We start from the raw sequence: 17,739 nt of genomic DNA on the forward strand, positions 1-17,739 counted from the left end.
CATACAGTATATATATGTCATTACAAAACTTACGATGTTTTCCCTAACGGGGTTGGCTCCAAAAGAAAAACAATTATTTTTAATTTTACCCCCTGAATTGTAGCCGAACCGCCGTTGCAGATAAAATTCTTTACATTCGCCTCGTCGTACTTTTAACATGAAGCTTATCAGCAGTTTTTTCGACCCCCTTCACACCGCCATTCACCTTTAGTCTTGTTATTTTGTGTGCACTGTTGCGCTTCTTGGACGCCTAATTTGGTCTCACAGCGGGAAAGGTCTTTTGAGTTAGTTTCCTGAAAATCCATTGTTCTTTTGTTGACCTAAGCAGTGAATTAAGTACACCTACCTTATGGTTAGTTAACTTGGGTACATCACAGCCTAGGCGGAGAACTGGAAGGTCAACACCCATTGGAGCCACAACCTCTTAAGGAGAAGAGGGATATTGAGAGTATATTTGTAGCATGGAACTATGTATTGTTTGATTTTAAATGAGAAAATAAACAGATGACCGAAGAACTGATACGGGAGGAAAAATATAAGAGTTAAACAGGGAAGAGGGTGTGCGGACAAGATTTTGTTATGGAATAGAAGACCATGGTGGATGTAGAGACCAAGTTTTTGCTATAAAACAAGTATATAAAAAGTTTGACTTTTTTTGAAAGTAAAGAGGGAACTGCCTGCGCTTACTGGGACCTGGAAAAGATTACGACAGGATCGATCGAGAGGCAATAAGGAGATTGTTGGGACTGTATGGTATAGAGTATAAGTTAATGAGAGCGATTCATGGTGTCCATGATAAAAATGAAGCGTTTTTTTAGAATATGCGGTCAGGAGAATGAGTGGTTTGGTGTAAAAGCGGCTCTTAAAAAAAGGGGGAGTTCTGTCTCTGTGGCTGTTTCGTATCTTCTGGATGGCATGATGCAGGGCGTCACAGAAAGGCCAATAGATGTAAATGCAAAGTTATGGAATAAGAAAATGAGTTGTGAATAGTGTGTTGAATGATTGCTAAGGTAAAATTGATTGTCTATTGGACACTGCTAGAAGATATAGTTGAAACAATTTTTAATGCTGTAGAGGAGAAAACTATTTTTAGTAAAAGAACACCAAACACAGTTTTAGGGAAATGACCTCTTGTGGAAACTGTAACGAACGTAACATTGAGCAAGCATTTTCAGTACCGAGTATGCATTGTAGCCCATAAAATAAAGTGCAGGAAGCAATGTTAAAAATGTGTGAATCGCACATCAAAGCCGTCAGGAGGATTTAATTAGAAACAATTCAACATCTGGTGAAGATTTCAGTTGAGGTGCACGAAATTCGTTAATGTTGACAATGTTGCTCGGAAAACGCAGTAATTGTAATTCACGTCTTGATCTCCATGTATGTATCATAACAGAGATTGAAAGCAGGCGAATCACGAATAAAAAAAATAGTTACTGAAAAGTTAGATTTGTCACACATCGAGCATGTATGTATGCGGCGGATCTGGCAAGACTTCTATTAAAGTTGCAAGTGTTGCTTGGATATGAAAGGTAAAAAGGAATGATAGCCAAGGATGCAGGGGACGACGACGGTGTAGGAATCGATTTTCTGTGATGAAAAAGTTAGGCAGAGGTTCGCCGCCGGTATGTAGTGCGTAATAAAGGAATCTTCCGTTGCGTCATACTAACCCAGAGCGTCTTGAAGGTTGGAGAGCACAGAACTTGTCGCCCTTTATGGAACGTTATGTAACGAATATTGCTTTTTCCGTGGGTTACCCGTTAAGCCCAGCTTTTATGACGTAATTTCGATAGTGTCAGTTTTTTTTTTTTTTTTTTTTTTTTTTTTAGTTTCCCTTTTATGTAAGTGTTCCATACAGGTTATCAATCTTGTGCTTCTCAGTAGAATGACTTCTATATATTATGTTAACAGTATTTTCCACTTCAGAGAGCCACTGGAATGAATCAGATGACGTTCATCTATGTGGTACAATGTTTGGAATTGAGACATGATGTTTGTAGAACGTAGTGTGATTAAAACCAGGTTTTTATGTGTACTGAACTGCGTAATTTAAACCGGCTCAATTATTACTAAGAAAAGTGACAGAGTTTGAAGTCGGCATGATAATAGTTTATCTCCCGGCGTAAATGCCATGGAATTCTCTACCTGCCGTTGTTTTCCTGAGTCAAATAACATTTCTTCCTTTAAGAGGCTGAATGCCTAACCCACTCTTTCTGATCGACCCCCCGACACGCACGTAAACGAACTCACTTTTCCCGTCGTTCGAACAGGTCGCCCCATCGGTCCTTGCTTTGAGGAAAAAATACCGGTTTTTGTCGCGGAGTTATGCATTAACGCCGTAATTGATATGCTGGTATGAGCATAGTCCATCATTCTGTAGTGTTATAATGGGCGGGAAAATCTGACTTTCAGAAACGCACTTAATAATTGTTTAACGTAAACTGCTGCTTACCGCGATGCCTAAAGTGGGGATATCATTCAGCAAGAGGACCAGGAAATGAATGGGAGCAAAGCCCTTGAAACAAGTCCGCCCTGCGGCCCCCCCCCCATCCTCCTCCCCCTGTATCACATGATAGATAAACGAGGTAAAATGACTCATGGAGTGATCACGTGCTGCAAAACGACGGAGAACCGTTATGCATAGACGTCTTCTCGTCGCAGAGATTGCACTTGCAAAAGCAACGAGAGAATCGGCTTGAAAACCAAGTCACCATGAAGGTTGTTCCTCTGTGTGAGTTGGGTCACGTCTGCCACCCAGCACCTTCACGAGCATGCGCAAACTCTCTGTCTTTCTCCCTAGCAGCGACATTTGATGATGTTAACAGCAGTTGCACGGACAGCTGTGGTCTTTCTTGAAATAAGGGGTAGCACTTGTTTGCAATCAGCACACTAACCCCTAATGCTTAGATGTGTTTCTTGATTCATTGAAAAGTCGATATCGTTAACGGCAGACCGGATCACTCAGGTAGTCCTCGATAATTAAGGAAAATGCGAGAAAGGAGAGTCGCATTCGGAAATCTTGGCGGATAGACCTTGGACACGACAGTCGAGATTAGATCAATAGCGTGGCTTGTTTCCCTTTTCGGCCGCAAGCGGGGTCAAGGAGCAGCTCTTCAATCTTGCTGTAACGGGAGGACAAATTACAGTTGCTTGCTTTTCCAATGCCTTATCTGCCTCTACCATGTTTATCGTGGGCCAATCTCCTCTCAGATGCATTCTGGGCAGTGCGATAACTTAATGCTTATTTTTTAGGATCATCCGCGTAATGCGTGTCAATTTTGTCTTTTCATGCATTAGACACTGGATTTTGGGGTGGGGGCGGGGCCGGTTTGAGGAGTATTACCTCCGCCACCAAAGATAAACAAGAAGTAACACGCTTGCCAGTTTTACTGCATGTGTGTTCACAGTTTGTTAGAGCTGCCCTTAGTTATTCATGAGATAACCTACAAGAGATGGAAACCATCTCAACTTGAGCCGATTTCACCCAGAAGTTAACAATGTCGAGTAGATAACTTTTGTGGACGTATCGGCAAAGTTTCATCCAACTCCTTTCACACGTTTTTGAGATTCTTGCTAACACACACACACAGACCAATTATTAGCTGTTTGCAATGCTTCATAGACCGCTTGTATTTGAGTTATTTTGGAGTAGTTATGCGTTCTTGATGTAGATTCATTTGTGGTATATCTTATATTTAGCTCCAATTTGTGCCAACGTGTGTTTTTAAAAATTATCTTCGTTATTATGAATCAGCCAACAAAATCTTGCTTATACTGTATGTCATTTTAAAAATACTCATTTTGTATAGAATTTTTTTATGCACTGATCAATGTGTACATCATATAAATTACCTTAATTCAATTATTTTTAAATTGTAAATAGACATTTTTATAAACTGTAAATAGACCTGGATTGCAGTCAGTTGGTACACATGCTGGCACTACCATATGTGTTTTGAAGTAATAAAAAATGGTTGTAAGCACGCGTATGTAATTTGCGTTGTCTCGGGGCTCAGTCAGTTGCTGTGGCCGAAACCACCTTTCCTTTTCCACTAGCAAGTATTGATTAGTTTGTGGATTCAGTATTTACTAAACACTTTCTCTTAATGCGAGTTGGGTGTAATGTACTTGTTGTTATGCACAGGGTACAGTCGTCTTCCTCGTCCAGCTTATTGATTTGACATAATCTTGCTCTGTAGTTGTACCTCCCGTCGGGTGTGCTGTATATCAACGTCAGTTATACACTGTCCTTACACACAATAGTAAGGAGTGTATTTTTCGTCGCGTAGTACGCTTTCTCTTTTTTTCCTTTAATGGCCAGCTCATTCGAGTTCTTATTCACGTAGATACTTGAAAATTCGACTCGTCAACCCGAGGCTTGTTATGAACTAATTTCTAGGTTCCTGATTAGAAAGTGTACCCAAAAGTACACTATAGGAGAAATCAGGAAGTGTAAGGTATAACTTGTGGTATTTGATTGCACATTTTGTTAACCATGACCCATTATATATGTAAATTTATATATTATATAATTATATATAGTGTATATATATACATATATAAAATCTATACTCACTTTTTAATCTGGAATCCTTGAAATAAATAGAGTATAATTAGCGGCACATCTACTATGGTATCCTATGGCTTGCTATTCATTTTCACCTTTTAATAATCTAATGAGGGACCTGATATGTAAACAAAATACTTGTATACAAACACTGCATGTGTGTGTATTGTATGGCTTGCTGTCCATTTTCACCTTCTGTTACTGATCTACCAATGGGACCTGAATATGCGAACAAAATACATACATAATGTATGTATGGATTTTGTCTACATATCATGCCATTTAGCAGATCAATAGCAAGGTGAAATGGATAGCAAGCCATAAAGTATTACAGCAGATGTGTCACTAATCATACGCCACCTCCAATTTAAATCTTAGATTCCGTTAATGGCGGTAGCGTTAACTTTTTTCTCTCTCTTACAACTGTGGTGGAAAATGACATTCCCAATTTCTTATTTCCAAGATCCAGTGTCTGGAACTTGCCTGTTGTCATGTGTAAAGCGGTGTCCTTCACCTTGCCCTTGAATGCTCCAGTTCACTTTTGCATTTTAGTAGAACTTTTTTGGTTTCGATGAAGAAAAACGTCATTATAAGGTTATGAATGCTTTATTTGCTTAGTAGACTCGATAAAACTTGTCCAAGTGTTGTGTTGTGATTTTACTTGTTTTGCGCGTCTACGAGAGAGAGAGAGAGAGATTGATTCATTGCGTTACCGTTTCTTGACGTGTAGTCGTGTTGTTGCCCAGCTCGGTAGGACGGAATTGAATGGAGCATGAATAAACTAGAAATGCGGAATGAATTGGTGGTGAAACCGAGAGAAAGGCAGGCGACACTGGAAAGAGGAGCTAGGAAACACAGTCGATTAAAAAAAAAAAAAAAGATGAGTGGCGCATACAAGGTCGTCTTTACTCTCTTTCTCCCTAGCAAAGTATATTTTAATGACCCAGCTAGCCAGTTCAAATGAATGAGCCAGTCGTTTCCCATTGAATTAAATTCAGGCTTTAAAATTCTTGTTGAAATAAAAATCTGATGGAGAGAGAGAGAAATAAATCTTGTTCAGCCTTGTCAAGGAGTGCTGGCAACCGCCATCGAGAGAAGTTGCATGGAACCACCATTAGCTTGTGTGTGGAAAGCACAAAAGGAAACAGGAAGCGGACTTCAGGTCATGTCTGCTTAATTATTGTAGGGAATAACTCGGATGTATAAGGTTTTTACCTAGTGATTGGTTTCAGTGTTTGGTCATTGATTTGTTCGGTCGTGTTTAGTGGAAATATTCTCTCTCTCTCTCTCTCTCTCTCTCTCTCTCTCTCTCTCTCTCTCTCTCTCTCTCTCTCTATATATATATATATATATATATATATATATATATATATATATATATATATATATATATATATATATATATATATATATATAGCTTATATGACTGGTTTGGTCTCATTTCCGTTTACATAGTTGGTAATTTAATCAACCAACTGAGTAAATACATTAATTTTCAGTATATTCAATCTATATTTTGATAAAATATAAAACCATTGAGCGTTATGAAAGGTTTCTGTAAAAATTAAAAGAAACAGAAAACTTAATTCTTGTGCCTTTAGCCATTTAAAGCAAATGAGAAGAATAACAGTGTTAATGTTTCTGTTTGTAAACATGGCAGAGTAAAAAACTGCACCTAAGGTATCTTGCTTTAACTGGAACATGGTTTATTAATGTTATTTTTCTTTTATAAATAAATAGACTTCTGGTCGATTTCGTTCACGTGTGTCCATCTATCTGCCTGTCGTTTATCTGTTTCTGTCTTATCTCTCTAGCACAGGATTAATTCTTACAAAATGATGTACGTGTCATCATGTAGAATAGCAAGTAAATTTTGGACATTTGGTTTGTAGGTAGTAATATCAAGAAATGTTTTATTCTTATGCAAAAAAATGCATGCTGCCAAAAAACTTTTGTACGGAACGAAGCAAAATTGATGTTAGGATTAATTTCATGTTCTAATCAAAGCCGAAAAACAATTTTCCTGTAGAATGCTAAATCTTCTTTAGTAAGTGTCATGATATTTCACTGGTTTTCTCGTCAAATACATCGCGAGTTCCTGCCTGTGAACGCAAACATGGGATTATGTACATTGTAGGCATCAGTTGTAAATGTACTTATGACTCTCTCTCTCCTCAGATTTTTTCCTCAAGTCGAAAATTCTGTAATTTTACGAAAATGATTGATGTTTGAGTAAAGAACATGGGTATTTCAAGTCCAGTATGTTTTGCTTACTTTTTACGCATTCGCATGCACTTGATAGTGTAGCATGTTCTTCACACGTGTTCTCTCCTCTGCCTTCTTCTGTCAGCTGTGAATAAAACACCTTTCACCCTCATCCTATTTGCTCTTTACGCCGTCTTATGATGAGATTTCATTCTCCTCTAGTTCCAGTATTTGGTTCGTAGTCCGTTAATGAATTTTTAAAAATAAATTTGACTACTGACTGCGAGATGGCTTGACTGGTTACCATGGTCATGTAGCCTTTGCAGCAGGCCTGTTCTTTTTCTGTTTCTCTAACATTTCCATCAGCCCTATTTTCTCAGTTAAGCATCACTTAGCCCTCTACCATCTCCAGTTTGTCTCTAAAATCAAGAGTGATGTTTCCCCTGAATGGCTAAAAATGATGTACTACAACTTTCCTTTTATTTTTATTTTAAGAATGGGGACGGGGGACCGGGCGTTGTTTCTGTACCTACTGTATTATCAACAACTGTTTTTCTAGTCTTGAATACCAGCTGTTTGAAGCTTTTTGTCAAAAATTTATCGTCAGCTTAGGGTATTCTCTCTGTTTTATGTGTTTTTCAACGCAGTTTATCTTTGCCACTTTCTGTATTGTTCAGTGCACTTTATCTTTGCCACTTTCTGGAATTACCGTCTTTTTTCTACTTTCTCAACTGCACGCTGAAGTTCCCTATTCGGCAGACTTTTTTGTACACAACTTTGAATGTCTCCTTCACACCCACATTGATATGGAAAGTATTGAGACGCACATTTTTTTTTGGTAGTAATTTAGAGGTTCTTCAGTGCTGAGCATAAGTTGTAGGTCATAACTATGGATCCGTGTACTGGTAACAATATTCTTCCCCAGTTGTTGTTCTGACCAGTCTCATTTTACTGTTACTGGCCTTGGCCTCTCTTCTACCTACTCCTTTTTACCCTGCAAGCAGTAGTAGTTCCTGGGAGGATTGTTGCTGTGCAGTTGGTAACTCCTAACAGGTAGCATCGTAACCTCGGCTGGTGAGAGTTGATGTCATTAATGTTATTGAGGGTTGATTTCATTAATAAGAATTTCTTTGAGTGATGCAATGACTTGAGCCTGTTATTGAAAAATGATTTCATAAATGCTATCTAGGAGTGATTTAATTAATTATGGCATTAAGGAGTGATGTGTCAATTTCTGCTCTTCAGAAAGGATATACATAATGCTATCGAGTGTTGATTTCATAACTAAGCTGTTTAACTAAGCTGTTTATGAGTTGTGCATAATGTTTGCTATGGTGTGATGCCATAATTAACACACTTTAGAAATTATATCACCAAAATGAGGAGTGATGTCATAACTTCTGCTTTTGACAAATGATGTCATAAGTAGTGCTATTGAGATGTTATTTCATAACTAACCTAGTTACGAGCAATGCCATGATAACTATTTAGAAATAATCTTATAAATAATGCTGTCGAGAAGTTAGTGCATAAGTAACACGATTTAGGAGTGATATAAGTTTTGCTGTTGAGAAGTGATGTCATAAATACTATTGAAGAGTGATTTCATTGTTTAGGAGGGATGTCATACCTTCCACGAAGTATTGTCATAATTAATGCTGTTGAGGTTTGATTTCATCACCTAAGATGTTGATGTCATAACCGTTGAGAAGTAACTTCATAAATAGCAGTGTTTAGGAGTAATGTCATAAATTTTGCCACTAAGACATGTTATTAAGGAGGGATTTCATAACTAATTCTTTGAGGATGGCTGTCATACCTTCTGCTATTGAGATGTTACATCGTACTTATGCTGTTGAGAGTGGATGTCAGAACTAATGATGTTAAGCATTGGTTCCACAAGTAATTGACAAAGGATAGCAATTTTTGCTCTACAGAAGCGATTTCATAACCATTGAGAAGTGATTCCACAACTAATATTATTGAATAGTGATGTCATAAATTACCCTGTTGAGAAGTGATTCCATAGCTAATGCTGTTGAATGTGGACTTCATAACTAATGCCATTGAGAAATGCTGCCATAACTAATGTTATTAAGTAGTGATTTCATAAGTAACACTATCGAGAAGCGATTTCATAGCTAATGTTGTGTAGGGATTTCATAGTTACAGTGATACCATTGAGAAGTGATGTCACAACTTCAGCTATTTAGGAATGACGTCACAGCCTCTGTTATCGAGAATTGATGATCTAACTTTTGCTGATAAGGAATGGTGTCATAACTAATAATATTCGAGGAAGATATTAATAGTTAAAAGTTTATCTCACCTTTCGGTTTGGCTGCTGATCCTCAGCCAGGGGCTGAGAGATAAGGCAAGTCAGTCACTCCTTAGATTTACTCTTCATGCCATTTTGAAGCCGGCTTGAAATAATTACATCCCTTTACTTGGAAGTAAATGATTTTCTTGCGCTGTCAGCATATTTGATGTCCTCATGTACCTTCTGGCACGTACAGCATCTATTGAGTTTCTAACTACACGTTTAATGAAGAGTGCATTTTTCGTTGTACTTGAAAATAAATTAGCTTTTTCTGTTAAACTCTTCTCTCGGAAAACAGTTATATTATTACTTTGGTTTTAATTTTCTTTTTATATACATGCATGTAAATTTTTGTACACAATCTGAGAAGCAGTGCAGTAAAACCCGAAATTCTGCTGCGACGGAGAGGTTGTTCCCTCGAACAAGTTACATAAGTGAGACCTTGTTAAGGGAAAGGAGGATTTTCTTGTCACTCAGTATCTTGTTTCTCTCCAGCTGTGTAGACCAGATTAATTACAATTCTTTCCCTAGACAAGAGTTAAGATTATGATTCTTTTTACTTCAAGGTAACAATACGTGTCTTGATTTGATGAATCTCTTCTCGTGCGTATGCCTTCTGACCTCAATAATGCCACGTCTGCGAAAGACAGAAAAAGCCTTTCCTAAGTTCAGTGACCCAGGCCTTTACGGTAAGAACAGAATGCCAGTCATTATGTAAACTGCCTTTCCGATCACGTGAATATGATTTCTTTAATGCTGATCACAACTTCCCTTAAATGCTGAGTTCCCTTAAATGCTGAGTTCCGGTAACACGAACTACCATTTTTATTTTACTATTTTTTTTCTAACCATTTTGAGTTGAGCAGTAGGTGATTCAGTGATACAGAATGAATGAGATTTTTAAATACATTCCTTTATAACCAGGAGATTTGTTGATTGTTGAATATTAGAATGTGTAATGGATTTTCTTTTAGTTGTGATTATCTCTTAATAGTATGAGGAACCAAGTATGACCGCCCAAATCGCTCTTCATGTCAGACGTAACATGTAGACCAGATCTTAGGTTTATAGTTATACAAACTGTTCGCCTGTCGTATGTTGACTCCAATAAGGCTCCTGTTTACCAGAAAAAAGAAAAAGAAAATAGCTGAAATTCCTTTACCGTGTTTATTAGCCAATCTGTAACCAATTTTTCATGTCCAGTCAGTCTTATGGAAATCGTATCCATCATTGCACTTATTGTAGTATTTTGATCACTTTTCTATTTCTTCCCTGTTTAACCCTTCACAAATATGTGTACCTTTCATCAAAGACAGTTCAGTTTTGTATTACTGTTTTCACTTTCAAATCAACCGAACCGTTATCATACTCAATTTCCTTTCCTACTCTTACACAACTTTCTAACCCGTTACTACTGCGGATTCTTGGGTTGGTTGCAACTCACATGTATTCAGACTTCCAAGAAAGTTTCTGTTTAACATATACAGTAGTTTACGTACAAAAATAAGTTTTATTTAAAAACCAATTTCGTATTGACACTGTGAGTAATCAAGTCGATCATATTTTATACACAGTCCACCCCAAAACTAGAATTCCATTGGTTTGTTTCATAAAATTGAAAATAAAAAGTAGTTTGAACATGAAGTTCGTAAAACTGAGATATCACAGTGTAAGCTAAAAAAAAAATCACATTTGTGTTTGTGTTCATGAAAAGCGCATTGCACATGAGCGAAGTGAATCGTAATATAAGGGCCGGTCGTTCACCTGGCAACATCATAACACCCAACGGAACAGCGTTCAAAGAAATCTCTGGCCCAGCTCCGTAATTCGTTGTTTTGGTTTGTTTTTATCATGTTTTCCCCATTGTTCCCGACGAATGGATGATAATTTAGTGATTCAACCACAGGATGTATCATACATCAGTTGAACACGTACGTCGTATTAGAATATTGCTTCTTTATTTTTGGTGAAGTTATTTTTAAGATCAAATATGTAGAAATTGATTGGTATATCGCGTGACAATAGTGTTGTGTCCATGCCTTTGTTTGGTGTTTCTTTTTTTATTTGCTGCAATGTGTTATGTTGCAGTATTTGTTGTCAGTGCAAGACTATCTGTTTGTGTGTATGTATTTAAGCTGTAATCAAGAGTATACATCAAAGTGTTAATATTTGTTAACTAAAAGACTTACTGGGTTAATAGGGTGATCGGTAACATTCCTTGCCTAAAATGTCAGAGGACCCAAGATCGACTCGTAGGCAAGGAGAGGGGAACGGGTACGCTCTATTGAAATACCCATGTACCTCGGAATTCTGTGCTTAGTAGTCAGACAACTGTGACGGTCGCAACCAAAAAAAAAAAGGCATTGGACTAGCAATCTCATCCCAAGAAATCTTGCTCAGACCTGGCAAACTAGCGCCTTCAGGCGCCACGCCACGCCACCCTTACATAGGAGGAACATGTATGATTGGATTTCATATATATATATATATATATATATATATATATATATATATATATATATATATATATATATATATATATATATATATATATATATATATTATATAATGTACATATTCCATGAAAGCAAATATCTGTCCAGTTAATGTGAAATTAGAAGTGAAGTAAACCAAATGAAACGAGATCTAGAGCTTGAGATTAACTTGGAAGAGGTCGAGCTCCTTGGTCGAGAAGCTTGACGTGGAACGGGGTCGGAGGGGGGATGTAGTTGGGGGGTTATTCATGTGGTGGAGGTGGAAGGAAGAAAGGAAGGCAGGCACGGCTTGTCAGGACCCAGAGCGAAGATGGTGCCGGGTGAAAGTTAGGTCGATGCCTCCTACTGCTTTTCCCCATCTTGCGGGCTCATCCGTTCCGCCACTTCCGCATTTTATTTTTTGTATACTTTTAGAAGTTCTCTTTATTGAAAATGTTAGTTTTTTTGAAAAATAGAAATGCACACTTCCAAGTTGAACGATCTTCCGCTCACTTGGGAATTGGATTCCTTCATTGTGGACGGTCTTTCCTTTTATGTTTGTAAGTGCCGAACTCCACTTTCATATTTCTCTCTCTCTCTCCTCAAGGGAACTATTTTCTATCATTAATGAGAGCAATATTTAAGAAATACATCAATTGTCACCTAGATAATAAATTCTTGAAGCTTAACATAACGTCTGGTAAGCTTTATTAACCACGTATATATATGTATAACTGAACAATAGTGAAATTTACACACGTATAATATATATATATATATATATATATATATATATATATATATATATATATATATATATATATATATATATATATATATATATATATATATATATATATATGGGGATATGTGTGGGGATTACTTGATATTAATAATACCCTCACTGGGTAAAAGATTAGGATAACTTCCTTGGGAACGACAGCTTTCCGTTAAATCCCGAATGTGTGATTCTGTACATGATTAGAGTAACAGTTCTACATGTGTAATTAACAGTTATATTGGGAGCTTCAGAGTTTGCCAGCTGTCAACAAGAGTATTAAAAGTGGAATATCAGAATTTGAGAGTGATAGGCATGATTTCATCACACATATTTGTAGGCAAGAAAAGAATTATATGTAGCTGGGGAGAAGGCGAAAAAAGAAGAAATTTCTAGGCATTGAAGTTAGTGTATGAAATAGGTAATTTTTTTTCTAAATACAGTAATTGATAATAGACTTTTAAATCCTTGAAATGTTTATGTTGGAAATATAGTAAAACATGACGAGTACACAGGAACGAATATTTGTTGAAATAAATGTCTTAAACCTTCCTTGAAGTTCTGTTTGATATTACTGGTAATTTATATATGTGCAGTGTTGCACTGATAATTGAGAACGGTAAGTAGTATTCTGTGTTATTAGATTTTTATGAACAAAAGTGCAAAAAGCGTGTATTTAGTTTGGGCAGTTATTTACTCGTCTGCAGTACCCTGATTCTATAAGCAGTGTTAAACTTTATTGGGGCTTTGTTCTTTGTATCTCTTGTGGGGATTTGTAGTGTCAAACCCCGCACGATGTTGTTAATGAGACACCATAAAATTTCTCTCTCTCTCATAAGTAAATCCATGTTGTTTAAGCAATTTCTTTATTCTTTTGCAGAGAAAGAACGTCCTTCAACACTGTATTGGTCAAGAGACTGTGGCGCCTCGTTTCTTGGGAGATCACACCTAATTTTTAAGCTTCTCAGTAAAGGGAAAATCAACATTTTTAAAGAGAGAAAATGTTCAGCGGTTGTGGTTTCTATGTTTTCGTACAGTTATTTTAGTATGCTTTCTGTGTAGTCATTCATGAATTGCAGGTTGATTAGAAAGTATGGAAATTCTTTTTGAGTTTTAGTATAAATTATGTGTTTTACTTGAGGTACGTCTGCGTATTTCGAGATCTATTATTAACCAGCCCTTTATTATTTTCTTTACAGCCCTCCAGAATATGAAAAAGAACAGCAGATTTTCGTCACTGCTGAACTGCTTTGTTTTAATTATTTCAATAATAAAAACTGAGTTTGAGTCAGAATATTGTTAAAAAGAAAAATTATGCTCCTGGACTGCTTTTGTGAAGTACTTCATTTGTGTTCATTAACTTTCACCTATGACTGAATTTTTTTTTTATAAATTTGTGGATAACCAAAAAGAAATGTGGCCTGATTGTGAAACCTGTTAAAAAGTAAAATGATCTCGTTGTGATTAGCAATAAGAAAAATTAAATTTGAAAACTGAATGGAACGTGAGGAGAAAGAAGACAAGAATTTGTTTATAGAGGAAACGGAGAAATTTTAAAAGATTAACACACGAGGCTTAAAAGACTGAACTGCAGCCTATGAAATGCGAAGTCGTCAGGATATTTGGTTAAGCAAAGAGAGGAGCAGCTGCCGTGAATTAGCATGATTCCTAAATGGTAAGCGCTATATACTTTGGAGTATTTTTTTTTTGGGGGGGGGGATTGTTGTGCTTTGAGAAATATATATCCATCACTTAAATTTAAGACTTCTTCTTGTGTCAGTTTTGATTTGTTCTTAAGCAAATCAGTGATCTGTCGAGTAACGTAGGCGATTATTTCTATTTTCTCTTCTTTTGCTTCTGAATTTTCAGTATAAATTTATTTCAACTTTAGAACTTCAATTAGTATTGTAAATGCATTATATTTAATTATAAGAATTATATATTAAAATATGGATATTTTTGTAGATGTATAATTTTGGGGAAAATATTTTTCTTCCTACCAGTTCGAAATAAAGATCATATGAATTTATGTATTTTAATACTCCTCTTAATTTTGCTGTTGCATAAATACTAAGTCATCTCCAACATAATATTAAGAAAAAAAAAATAATGCGAATGACCGCTATAATAAGAATTTTTGTCAGTCATTAACTTGGAAACCGACCACTTCTATGTCGTGGCTTGGTCCTCTTAAAAATAAAAATTTACGAGTAAGAAAAGGACACACAGCTCTAATAGCATTGATCTTTGCTACAACCTTCAATATTGGAGGAGCCAACACTTACCCTGCTAAATCTCAAATCTCAAACGATTCAGCATAGTAATAAGCTACAGAATATATTGCTATTTGTATATAATTTACACAAAAATCATTATTGTACTTTCTCCAGGTGTCCTGCCTCAGATAGGGTGGCTTTAAAGGAACAATTCAGTAGTCTCTACCTCATTCATTTCGTAATCTTTGAAAAATTTACTTATCTTCACAACCGTTGTACAAATTTACACATCATCAGTTACTGACCTTTCCTGACAACGACAGAATATCGTGTTCCTTCAAGCAATTTTCGGACGCCAGTCCTGAACACCTCCGGATTGAACGTCCTTCCTTTATATGAACACACCAATTAAAACGTTTAACATTTGCTATATCTTTGCGCCTCTATGATTCTCGCCTTGCAATCCACGTGTTGCAGCTGCGACAGTTTGTCTTACAAATCGCCACGTTATCTTTATTCTCTCCGCATATCATATAACTTTTGTAACAACACGAATTTTACTGCGCAACTTGGATTTATCATATCCTGCTGCGATAAGTGAGCAGTTCACAGAGCTCCCCCACAAAACGGTACAATGAATCGATATTAAAAATTTATTGCCTTCGGTATGCTCAAGGTATGGATTTTATATCGACTTTCCATGCTTAGGGGTCCTTTCCTTTGTGGCGTGTCGTATTTCCGCCCTTCCACTTAAAGAACTTTCTCTCCTTTGAACTGGCAGTTTATTTTTAAGCTTACATCCAAGTCTAGTAGTATATGCTTAACTACCTTTCATTACTTTTTGGTAAAGTATGAACTTCAGTTGAAGTGTCATTTCTCTTCCCCGTTTCTTCTAAATATCAGCGAGAATACAAAGTCAACTTGCATACCTTCACATTTTAAGTTACGTTACGAAAACTGAAGAGAGTTACAGTATATGTTATCAAGGTGTTTATCAAGATGAGGACGAAACAACTGAAGGGGATAACGCACAACGTATGATAGTCCACTAACAGCCTAATAAACACATTAACATGTAACCAAAATATGTGGAGAACGGTTCTTACAAATCCATCAAACTGATAAATTCCCCAAGTCTTGCAAATCTTTATGAAGCTGGAATTGACAACTACAAACTAAACAGACTGTCCCTTGTGAAATTCAATGGGTAGCGTGGGAATATTATGAATGGAAAAATACATTAAGAACAACAATAATGAACAAAATGTATCTGATATAATAAAAATATACAGTATTCAAAACAATTACGCCATCATCTGAACATGAAGCGGTTTTAACTAGCAAGGGGGCTTTCAGATAAAAACAACGACATCACTTCCACGTAACTAATTAAACTCTAATTCAATGACGAAAGCCTTGTACAGAAAACTACCACAGCCATTTTTATATACACGACTTAATCCCTACACCCATGCCGTACCTTTCTGCAGGTGTGATCATGCTTCATTATTATCACCCTAGATCCATAATTTATGTACTGCTCTTCTTTTTCCTAACGTCCCAATTCTAAACTCTTTCACTGACATAACCTCCATTTTCAGCATCTCGAAGCACATATGATTTACCACTTGATGTCTGCATTTCATATCCTCTCATTTCTCCTTAATGCAGTCATACTAAGCCAACAATTCACCTTCACAACCTCAAGTCAGCTCAGTAGTCTGGTTAAACTGTTTTAATAATAATCCACAACTTCAACATATTTTTTAATTTGCAATCAAAATTAATGCTTCTTTTCCATTCACAGTTGATTCAATACCGTCTTATCTTCCACTGAGCATGTGTTTGAATTTCTATGTGGAAAGGTGAATTATTCCGTTTCCATTTAAACTGGAAGACTCAGAGGAAAGTGCATTTTGCAATTTTTGGATACAAAAGCTAAGATCTCATGGCAGCTATTACAGTAAAAATGTATGTATATATATATAATTATATATATATATATATATATATATATATATATATATATATATATATATATATATATATATATATATATATATATATATATATATACAGTCGTTGACTTATGGAGGGGATCCGTTCCAGGACCACTCTGTAAGTTGATTTCTGCCGTAAGTCAGTGTCTCACTGTTATCGGCGCTTACCGCGCTGTAACTTATGTTGCATCAAGTTATAGTGCTGTTAACCGGATGCCTATTCTTGCTGTTAGCGCCATCGAGGGAGCTGTAAAACGCTGTTAAACGGTGCTGGAAAAGTGCCGTAAGATCGAATCCGCCCTAAGTTGGTGTTGCCATAAGTTGGTATTGCACTGTGTGTGTGTGTGTGTGTGTGTGTAATACACACTTTGACTGTAATAGCTGCCATGAGATCTTTATCCAAATATTGCTAAATACACTTTCCACTGAAAGTCTTCTGGTTTAAATGGAAACAAAATAATTCACCTTTCCACATAGAAATTCATGCACATGCTCAGTGGAAGGTATGACAGTACGGAATCAACTGTGAATGGAAAAGAAGCATAAATTTTGATCGCTAATTAAAAAAAAAGGTTCAAGTGGATTATTACTAAAATAGCTTAACCAGACCACTGAGCTGACTTGAAGTTGTGGAGGTGAATTGTTGGCATAGTATAACTTCATATAAATATCATATATATATATATATATATATATATATATATATATATATATATATATATATATATATAATTATATATATATATTGTATATGATTATAATTAATTATATATATTTCATGATTGTGAAATTTTCAGGGAATTTGTGAAATCACCATTTCACTTGGGAACATTTGATCCCCAAGGGTCTATTACTAAACATGGCGAAACAGTGATTCATCTATGCTGTTTCGCCATGTTTAGTACTAGCCCCTTGGGGTTCAAATGTCTCTTAAGTGCATTTCATCCTTGAGGGGCTAGTACTAAACATGGTGAAACAGTGTAGATAAATCACTGTTTCACTGTGTTTAGTACTAACCCCTGGGGATCAAATGTCTGTAAGTGAATTGGTGATTTCACGAATTAAATGAAAATTTCAGTGGTTTCACAGTCTTACTCTAACATTATATATATATATATATATATATATATATATATATATATATATATATATATATATATATATATATATATATATATG

General features: G+C 36.1%; 1 long non-coding RNA gene across 1 annotated transcript in view; it reads left to right on the plus strand.

Moving 5' to 3' along the window:
- LOC136848461 (uncharacterized) overlaps window positions 1-14,369 on the plus strand; it is a 72,308-nt gene extending 57,939 nt beyond the window's left edge. Inside the window, exons 3-4 of the long non-coding RNA XR_010856023.1 lie at window positions 13,225-13,355; window positions 13,544-14,369. This is a non-coding gene — a long non-coding RNA (uncharacterized lncRNA). The remainder of the gene's footprint in view (window positions 1-13,224; window positions 13,356-13,543) is intronic.
- Window positions 14,370-17,739: the final 3,370 nt, after the last annotated feature.

The sequence above is a fragment of the Macrobrachium rosenbergii genome, chromosome 2 (genome assembly GCF_040412425.1).
Source record: "Macrobrachium rosenbergii isolate ZJJX-2024 chromosome 2, ASM4041242v1, whole genome shotgun sequence".
In the NCBI taxonomy this organism is placed as follows: Eukaryota; Metazoa; Arthropoda; class Malacostraca; order Decapoda; family Palaemonidae; genus Macrobrachium; species Macrobrachium rosenbergii.